This window comes from Fukomys damarensis, unplaced genomic scaffold (genome assembly GCF_012274545.1).
Source record: "Fukomys damarensis isolate Sample0158 unplaced genomic scaffold, DMR_v1.0_HiC HiC_scaffold_20, whole genome shotgun sequence".
Taxonomy (NCBI): domain Eukaryota; kingdom Metazoa; phylum Chordata; class Mammalia; order Rodentia; family Bathyergidae; genus Fukomys; species Fukomys damarensis.
Genome location: NW_022900932.1, coordinates 24,004,886 through 24,014,256, shown reverse-complemented (window position 1 = coordinate 24,014,256; position 9,371 = coordinate 24,004,886). Strand labels below are relative to the sequence as shown.

The 9,371-nt window shown below is 36.1% G+C and overlaps 1 pseudogene; it reads right to left on the bottom strand.

Moving 5' to 3' along the window:
• Positions 1-1,448: 1,448 nt before the first annotated feature.
• Positions 1,449-2,350, bottom strand: LOC104850823 (annotated as a pseudogene).
• Between the last annotated feature and the right edge of the window lie 7,021 nt (positions 2,351-9,371).

The following is a 9,371-nucleotide window of genomic DNA, read 5'->3' as shown; positions in this document are numbered from 1 at the left end:
TTAATATATTTGCCAATAACTCAAGTTGGCTTATAGATAAATGTAATTTAAGACATGCTTCCTGGGCCGGGGATTTAGCTCAGTGGTTCTGTGGCCTGCCTTGGAAGCGCAAGGACCTGAGTTCAATCCCCGGTACCAAAAAAAAAAAAGCCCAAAAAAGACATGCTTCCTCCAGCTTCCAGATGATCAAAATAATGTCAACTGGTTTTACAAATACAGTACATATTACTGTCTACAAATAATAACTGAGGGATCTTTCACTGATCAAAAATAATGAGTTATTTGTTAGGATCTGGCTCTCATAGGTCATGTACAATTTGTTAAGATAATTAAATAAAGATTCTTGGACTTAGGAAAACTACTGGACAGGACTCCCCTTGGTAAATAAAGAAGCAGATGCCTGGAAATTTTTTTTTCAGACTTTTTTCACAAAGGGAATCCCAATAATTTCCATAGTCATGTGGGAAATACATTACTAACATACTGTGATATATATATATATATATATATATATATATGGTGTGACTTTCCCCCAACCTGCCCTTCTGTTCTAGTGTGCTCATGCTTAGATTGTGCATGCTCTACTTTCTTTAAAGTTTGGTTTATTCTTGTCTAGAGGCTGCCAAACTCCAAGCAGTCATACAAATGGAACTAATGACAAGTATGCTAGACTTCTTTTACTGGGATTCACCAGATCAACCTTGTAAACATAACTCATAACTGCTAAACTATGCCATACAACTTTTATGGTGTTTCCTGAAGTCCCCTGGACCTTCTTCTTATCCTCTTTGTGGGAGGCTATTACTAGTTCTTCCTGGTGGAAACTCTTACTGGCTGACCTCACAAATCTGCTGACCTTATAATTTGGCTGATGTATTTTTTTTTTAAGATACAAAGAGTTTCTCTATTAATGACATCAACCATATTTTTTTATATACAGGAGTTTTGAACTCAAATAATTAGGAGAAAACAAGTTAAGATTGCATTAGCCTCCAACTAATTAACAGTAACATATCGCAGGGCTGGGGATTTAGCTCAGTGGTTCCATCACCTGCCTCACAAGCACAAAGTCCCAAGTTCAATCCCCAGTACCAAAAAAAAACAAAAAACAAAAAACAAAAAAACCAAAGCAGTAGCATATTGCAAAATGAAACAGCTTGGAAAAGAGGGTAAGAGTGTGGGAGGGAAGGGGAGTGAGGGAGGAAGATAAAATAAAAGGAATTAAGTGGATCAAGTGGAATTGCTTCTTTTATTATTATTCTTGGGAATTCTTGAAGCTCTTGCAAGCACAGCTCATTTCTGCAGATTATTTTCCAAACATGTACAGAATGGAACCCAAATGGAGAATTCCTTAGAACCTGGAGAGGTGAAACATGAAGGGTCACACTTATCCAGCAGCAAGCAGCCCTGCCTTCAGTGGCCAGCACTTCTTCCTCCATTCCCAAGAGTTAGAGGAATGAAAACATTTTCTCTGTGATTGTTTTCATTTATTTTTTCTCAGCATCTGGGTGAGCGTGGTTCAGCACCTTGAGGAAGTTAGATGTTTTTGCCTGCATATGTGTATGAATATAGGCCGTGGAGCCTGTATTGATGTGTTAGTACAGGTAGTCCTGGAAAATGTGGATCAGGTTGATGGTGTTGTCTTGGGTACTGGCATTGGTATGTTGAGGGTACAGCACAAAGGTGATGTAGCCAATGATGTCATCCACAGTGGCATCTGTGTCTTTCAGCTCCAAAGGAAGTTCCCTGTTGGTAAAGAGAACCTGGGGGACTGTGTGTCTGGCCCTGCATCCTTTTTTGAACTACTGCATGAATACCTTTCCAATGACCACATTTTCACAATCTTTAAACACTGTGCTGAAGATTACTGTGACTCTGTCCCTTTTAAATTAAACATATATGGTTTCATCATCCCTATAGTGAATAACTGACCTGTTCTCTCCTTCCTTGTCCTCTTCTTGGAATTGGAAATATTTCCCAAAGATGGAGGTAAAACAATTTCACATCAACATACCAGCCTGATACACAATGGAAACTTTGGAAGCAGGCAAATTATCAAGGTTGAATAGCAAAGAGACATTGTATCTTGATTCTGGATTTACCAAGAACCTTCTATAGACTCTCATTAATAGTTCATCAGAACAAATACCTGAAGATCCTTGTAGAATTTCAAAGAAATACTATATCACTTTTGTTTTGTCTCCATTAGGATTTGAAATATGATAGAGGACCCCATCAAAATCTGCAAATGTCACCTCTACTGCTTCTGGTTTATTTCCAGCAGCTGTGTTCTGGAACTTCAGCATGAATGTCTCCTTGATGATGTGGTATTCACCTCAAGCAAGATCATGCTGTCAGCTGGCCCCTAAAGCCTGAACCTGCCTACTGAGCCACTGATCCCTGACCCACCTCTTTCCACTGAAAATCCTTGCTATGTGACTTGTTTCGCCATTGGATCTCCATTTGATCAATATTACCTAGGCAACTATACTTGTCATAATCTTATTGGTTGTTCATAGTTTTGTCCAACTTGTGATTTCTCATTGGCTCTATACTACCTGGGTGACTGTGCTTGCAATCTTATTGGTTAATTGTAGTTCTGGCCCACCTCATGCCCACTTGTAAACTTCCATCGGGTCTTATACCTGCTTCACCATATAAATTTGCTGTATAAAACATTTTTGAAAACTGGAGTGGTGGGTAAACCACTTTCCAGTCCCCCTTCTTTCTCTTAGACAGAAAGTATCTTTCCCAACAGATTTTTCTACTCTTAAAAAAAGTTACTTAAGATAAATTCACTTCCTTTTTGATACATTCTTTCTTTTCTTATCTAAACAGCTGATATCATGTAGTAAGTCCTATTTTCTGGATGTCAGCTCTATTTCATTGCTCTGCTTATCTAATTTTACATCAGTTTTGTATTATTCAAATTAGTTCTGGGATGATGAGTGCCCTCTTGATACTCTTCTACATTAGAATTATGTTTGCTAATTTTTTCCACTTAGTTTTCAGCTAAGCTTCAGATCTCTGGATCAAAATTCCAAAATAAATTATATAGTTTCTAAGTAAAATTAAATTAAATGCATTAAAGAGTAGATGCCATAATATATGTAAGGGTAGCATGAATTCAAATTAATAGGGCAAATCCAAATTCATCACTGAATCAGCAGGGTGATTATTGGCAAAATCACCCTAATCAATAGTTCTTCAGCGTTGTGCTCCAATGTTCATAAGTATTACCACGTACCCATGCTATTCAGCATTTCTAAATAAATATTGCCATTTGTTGTTTGAGATGTTTCCTCATACAGGAACTGTGGAATTTCATTAGTCACATCATTGGCTAATGTTGGACTTATGAAGCAATTAGACACCCAGATAAAATATTGAACACTGAAACACACTGAGAGCACCATAAGAATAATAATGACAGAATAGAATGGAAGTTCAAAACTCACAGATAAAGGATGAATCTAATTATCCCTAGAATGTTGTGCATTTTCTTCAATTGTGTAAATTATCAGAGTAGACCATAAAAGGAGGAAGGATTGACCCTTCCTTCTTTCTGCATAAACACTGTAGAAAATAACTAATTTCTGAGATAACCAAGAGATACTGTTACAATTGTATTCATATACTATATTTCAAAATGTTATTCCATAAAATAAGCCTAATGCTATAGAATACTTCTAACATAACTCTTGAATGCAAACACTATTTCATGATAGGTATTTTATTTCTCCATGAGGGATTTTATTCTCCTTTTAAGAAGAAAAAAATAAAGAAACAGTTACAATGGTTTTTTATTTTGCTTAATTATAGTACAGTTGATTTCACAGAGGAGGATTTTTCACTGAATTAGATTTAGAGAAAAAATTGACAAAAATCAAAGCAATCAAAAGAATAAAAAAAGAATATAAATAAAAAATAAGGACAGAGGTAATATTCAGATGTATAAGCCAAAGGCCTATAAAAGTAAAGTTAAACTGATAATGAGGTTAAGCAAAATACATGCACTTTCAGCAATGTATACCCTTTTATCCATCAGTCCCACACATATTAATTTCTTAAAAGAAAAAAAAGAATTCCCAGACTTTTCAATAGTTTATTATTTATTTCTATGTATTTGTAGTATATAATGATCACATTCCTTGTTGGGAGTTGCTTCCTATGTATAACCCATCTTATTTATTCTTTTAAAATCCCTTTCTTTTCCTCTCTACTCCCTCCATTCATCTTCTAGACAAAATGCCTTATAAATACAGTAGTCCTTTCAACCTTATATTAAACAAAGGTTAACATCAAACATTTTATTATCATAATGTTTGGTCTTGTTCTGTGTTGTTAATTAAAATGAATTTAAATACATTACCAATTACTTGAGTAAATAGTGCTGTATGTGTCCTCTTAATAAAAGTAAAGGAGTTAATTCCAACTGCTGCTCTGGTAGGGAAAACTTTAATATAGAAAACTTAGGAAATGTCACAATATAAGATAGCTTCTGCCCCTCACTCTGCTTAATTTAGAATTAACTGGAATGGGAGACACCTAGTCTCTCACAAAAGTTTTGTAAGTGAAAAGAACCATTGTTAGCTTCATTAATCAAACAAGTTTCCTTCCCCCTGGCTAGAGTAGGTAATTGAATAAATCTTAAAAGCAACTTCCTTGACAAAGAACTGCATCAGGGTTGAATTTCAACTGCCTTGCTCTTATGTTTTGGGTATCCAACTAAGACCAAAGCTGTAAAACCCTATAAAATAAGGAGTTGTAACCCAATGGGGGAGTTGGTCAGGCACCATCATTAGGTGTCATCGATCCCCATGGAGGGAGTAAATTTTTTTTATTTTACTTCCATTCTGCTGCCTCTCTGTGTGTCACTTGCCGATTCCTTCCATAACAGCTCGAGTGTCTAATCACACTAACCCTGGAGAGAAAGCTGATTTTTCTTTAACAGTAAACCTATTTATCTTTTCATTACCATTGTGATTGATCTTGTGCATTGGAACTCTATTTTCATTACTTTTTTCTTGTTACTTATTTTATTTCTAATATTTAAAACATTTTTCTCATATGTTTTATTAGCCAGAAATTTTATATCAATATTAAAAGATAAGTGAGTGTATTGTAAGACTTGAAGTCTCACTTCCACTCCAAGGAGAGTGAACAGCCAAAAAGGCCTTCACGAGGCTGAGTCTTATATCCCAGCGAGGCTCCAGGAGCTCGACGGAGGAACAAGAGTCATGCAGGAAGGAACACACCAGGCTAGATGGTAAACAGACCTTTATGAGTCTGGCCAGACGGCACTCTCAGAACCAAGTAGCTGGCTCAGAGAGGTGCCAGCTCAGGGGCTGAGGTCCTTTTACAGGGGGGTAGAAAGGGGGATTAACATTCTAAGCTTGCAGGCAGGGGACAAAGGTCTGATGATTTGAGCTGGTGGTCAGCAGTCACTTACTTGGCAGTCACACATTGATGATTAACAGATACCTATAGGATGTTTTAAAGGCCACCAAGACATTCAGGCTGAGCAAACAGTTTGACAATTAACTTGGGGTCTCTATGTATGGTACAGATTTTATCATATAGTCTAGAACAACTAACTTACACATTAATCATGATCCAGACTTCAAACAGTACAAGATTGCCTTACATTTCTAAGCCAAGGTGTGAACAAAGGTCAGGGCTATGGCTACAATGGGAGAGGGTTAGAGCACTGTCTCCTAGGCCCTTTGTCATTTAGCATGGGCTTGTAATTCAGGTCTTGCATGTATTACTTTCTTTTTATTTATTTATTATCTGAAAATTACATCTAAATTGCCTTATTTAACCCAAACTCTAATCTGTAATCACAATTCAGCATCTTCTCAGTATACAGATCTTTATTTTTTAGTTACTGAGGTAGAGATTCATAAAGCCCTTTGTCCAATGAATCTGCTTATTCTCTCTGTGTCCTGTCACTGACTTTTATACTATTTACACCATCTATTTCAATATTTCTCATTTACCCTACCCACTGACACACACACACACACACTGGAAGACAAAATCCAGGACAACAGGGACTATAAAAAACTAAAATAAGCTGGCCGTAGTGCCACAAAACTGTGATCCTATCCTTTATGAGACTCAGGCAGTAGGATCACTGTGAGTTTGAGGCCAACCTGGGCTATATAGTGAGTTCAAGTCCCACCTGAACTATACCGTGAGACCTGGTCTCCAAGAAAAACCAAAATGAAACAAAATAAAATTAAAACAAAACTTAGGCTCATATTATAGCATGTCAATGCCCACTTTTAGTTTCAATGAATTAGAGCAAAGTGAATGAACAAATGTATCTATGTAAAGAAGTGGGCTGGTTCTCCACTCAGAATGCTGAGTGCAACCTCTATTGCAGCTCCTTCCAGTTCATCCATCTATATTAAAATATTCTCAGAGGTTCTATGCCCTCTCCTGTGGCCTGTTCCCTTTTCCTCTTGGGGAAGATTGTCCAAGATAACTCCTGGAGCATCTCCACAGCGTTCAACTGGCCAAGCTGCCATGTATGAGATGAGCCATCTTTGATGGAAGAGCTTAAGTTCTACTTACAGCCAGACTGATCATCATCCCATATATGTTAAATGTTTATGTTCTCTGGAAACTCTGAGATGGAAATATCTGTCATCTAACACCACTATATAGCAGAGACACTGACTAATCAACTAACCTTATCATTGATGGCACCAACACACAGAAGAGAAGTTAAGCACCAGAAAGTCTGCAGCTCCAGGATAAATAATGGGCATATTGCAAACTACAAAAACAATATGATTTTCCTCCAAAAATGACCCCTCCAAAGCAGCGTAGAGTTGGAGTAGAAACCAAGTGCAGCACTTACTGTATTGTCAGTCATATTGTTTAATCAGGCTCCATTTTGAGAAGGAGTTAAGACTGAGCCACAGAACAACTACAGAACAACTCCACTTCAGGGTTTACAAGGTAACCTTCTCATAGTGATAGAGTAAGAGATAGCAAAGGGAGACAGCCACAAAGAGGGTGTGTAGCTCGGACTGGGAAGAACACATGCCTTCTCCTTCTGAGAAACTGGGTCCTGCAGTTTTGGCTTTCAAAGCATGTTGGATCTGAAAGTGTTACCACTAAGTCTAAGAGTCTTCTTGAACCATATGTGCCATATGGCCTACATCCAGCAAAGATCAGAGGAGTGGTTGCTTTCTCATTCACCAGTGTGAGCAATGACATGTCTCAGCTTGAAGAGTTGCCTTAGTCTGGGGTGCCTAGTGAGTGGGGTCCCTGAAATAGAGAGGGCACTTCCAAGGCCACAAATCAAGGTGGAACAAATTGTGAGTTGCTGGATTCCAAGAGTGCAGACTCTGGAAGAAAGCCACTCATTCAAAACTACAGAGGAGACTCTTACTCTTTCTTGTAATTTCATTGGCTTTTTTGAGAGCGTAGTGGTTTTTTACTTTTTTAAATTCATTTTATTCTTTCTCCATTTAACTTTTTCTTTTCATTTTTTATTGTTCTTATTTCTTTTATGTTCCTGCTGGTTTTTCTTTTTTCTGTTTCTTGTTCACATCTGCTATTGTTATCTATTATTTTACTTTTACTCCACGTAAGATCCTTTATGTCTCTTTACTCCCTCTCATCTTCCATTGATTAATAAAACAAATTTCATTTCACTCATTCTCCAGTCCCCCAACTCCTCTATGTGTAATAGTACAACCATTAAGATTTATTAATATTTAGATAGCTTATGTTATTACTGTTGAATACTGTTCTATTGTTAGTGGAGGTAAAGTTGTTCCATTTAGCACATATCTATTGGATATCAAATTTTTTTTTGTCTTAGTGTTTGTACTATAATCATAGTACATAGTGCTAAGGATGATAATTTATTTGTTCCTAGGTTATGTCAACATCCACTTTGAATAAGAGGCTATTATTGTTGTTGATTGTATTATTATAGTCAAGGTGACATAGTTGCTCTTTTGTTTACTAATATCTGGATTGTCGTGCTATCATTATCAATACCCATTCCCAGACAACTAGGCACTGAGCCAACTATATCACAGATTCCTCACCCAGATAAATGGATATGGTGAGATTTGGATAAGAAGGCAAAGTTTATAGCTAGATGCACTGAAAATGGATCACTAAAATCCAGACACTGTCTAAAGAGGTCTCCATAATAGCAACAAAAAATTTCACTATAATCAATCCACAAATCTCAGAACAAAAAATCCAAGCCAACAAAAAACAGAAACATGAAAAAATCCCAAATCCCCCAAAGCTGATCTGTAGGACTTTGAGTGGGAGGCAATCAAAAGGCACAAAGCATAACTATTTGAAATGATAAAAAAATGATATCAAAACATATCCATAAGGTGCTTGGCAACTTAAAGAAGCTATAACTAAACAGATAATGAATCTAATAAATGAAATAATCAATAAGTATATAGAAGGCCATAATAAAAATTTAAAACACTTAAACAAAATAATACAAAAATGAATGTCAAGTATAGAAAAAAATTAGAAACCATAAAAAGCATTAAACAAATTAAGAGGATTTTAAAATTCTATCAAAACTATGGGCATTAGAAATTAGACATATACAAACCAAAATAGTCACGATCAGAAAACTTCCCCAAGACACATTTTAGTCAAACTCTCTGAAGTTCAACAAAGCAGAATCTTAAGAGTGGATAGAGAAAAGCAATGAGTCACTTACAAAGACAATCCCATTACAATAAGAGCCTGCCTCTCAACACAAATTTGCAGGCCAGCAAAGCTTGGAAAGAAATGTTTCAAGCCCTAAAAGAAAACAACTCCCAATCCAGACTGACATATCCTATAAAACTATCTTTTAAATTGATGGGAAGATAGACTAGAAATATCAAAGAGCGAGAAATGATATTGCCTCCAAGAGGAAAACCAAACTAAACAACAATCACTATAATTTTTTCAAACAAAGTAGACTTTCATCCAAAGTAATTTTAAAAAGCCAATACAATACATACATATTGGTTAAGGGAACAATTGCATAGGAAGAGATAAAAATTGGACAAAAAATGTGCTCCAATTAATGACACTGAACTTTGTAAAACAAACACTACTATATGAAATAAATCAAATAAACATCAATACTCATAATGAGGAACCTCAATACCTCACTATCACAAATATGCAGATCAACTAGACAAAAAAAAAGGGGATCAAGGAGAATATAGGTAAATTGAAACATACTACATTTTTGGACAGAAAAAATATAGTCTAAATGGCCCTACTTCCAAAACTGACATAAAGATTTAATGCAAAATCAATCAAAATATAAATATATAGCTCAGAGAGCTAGAAAAAAAAAACCCAAAATTTATATA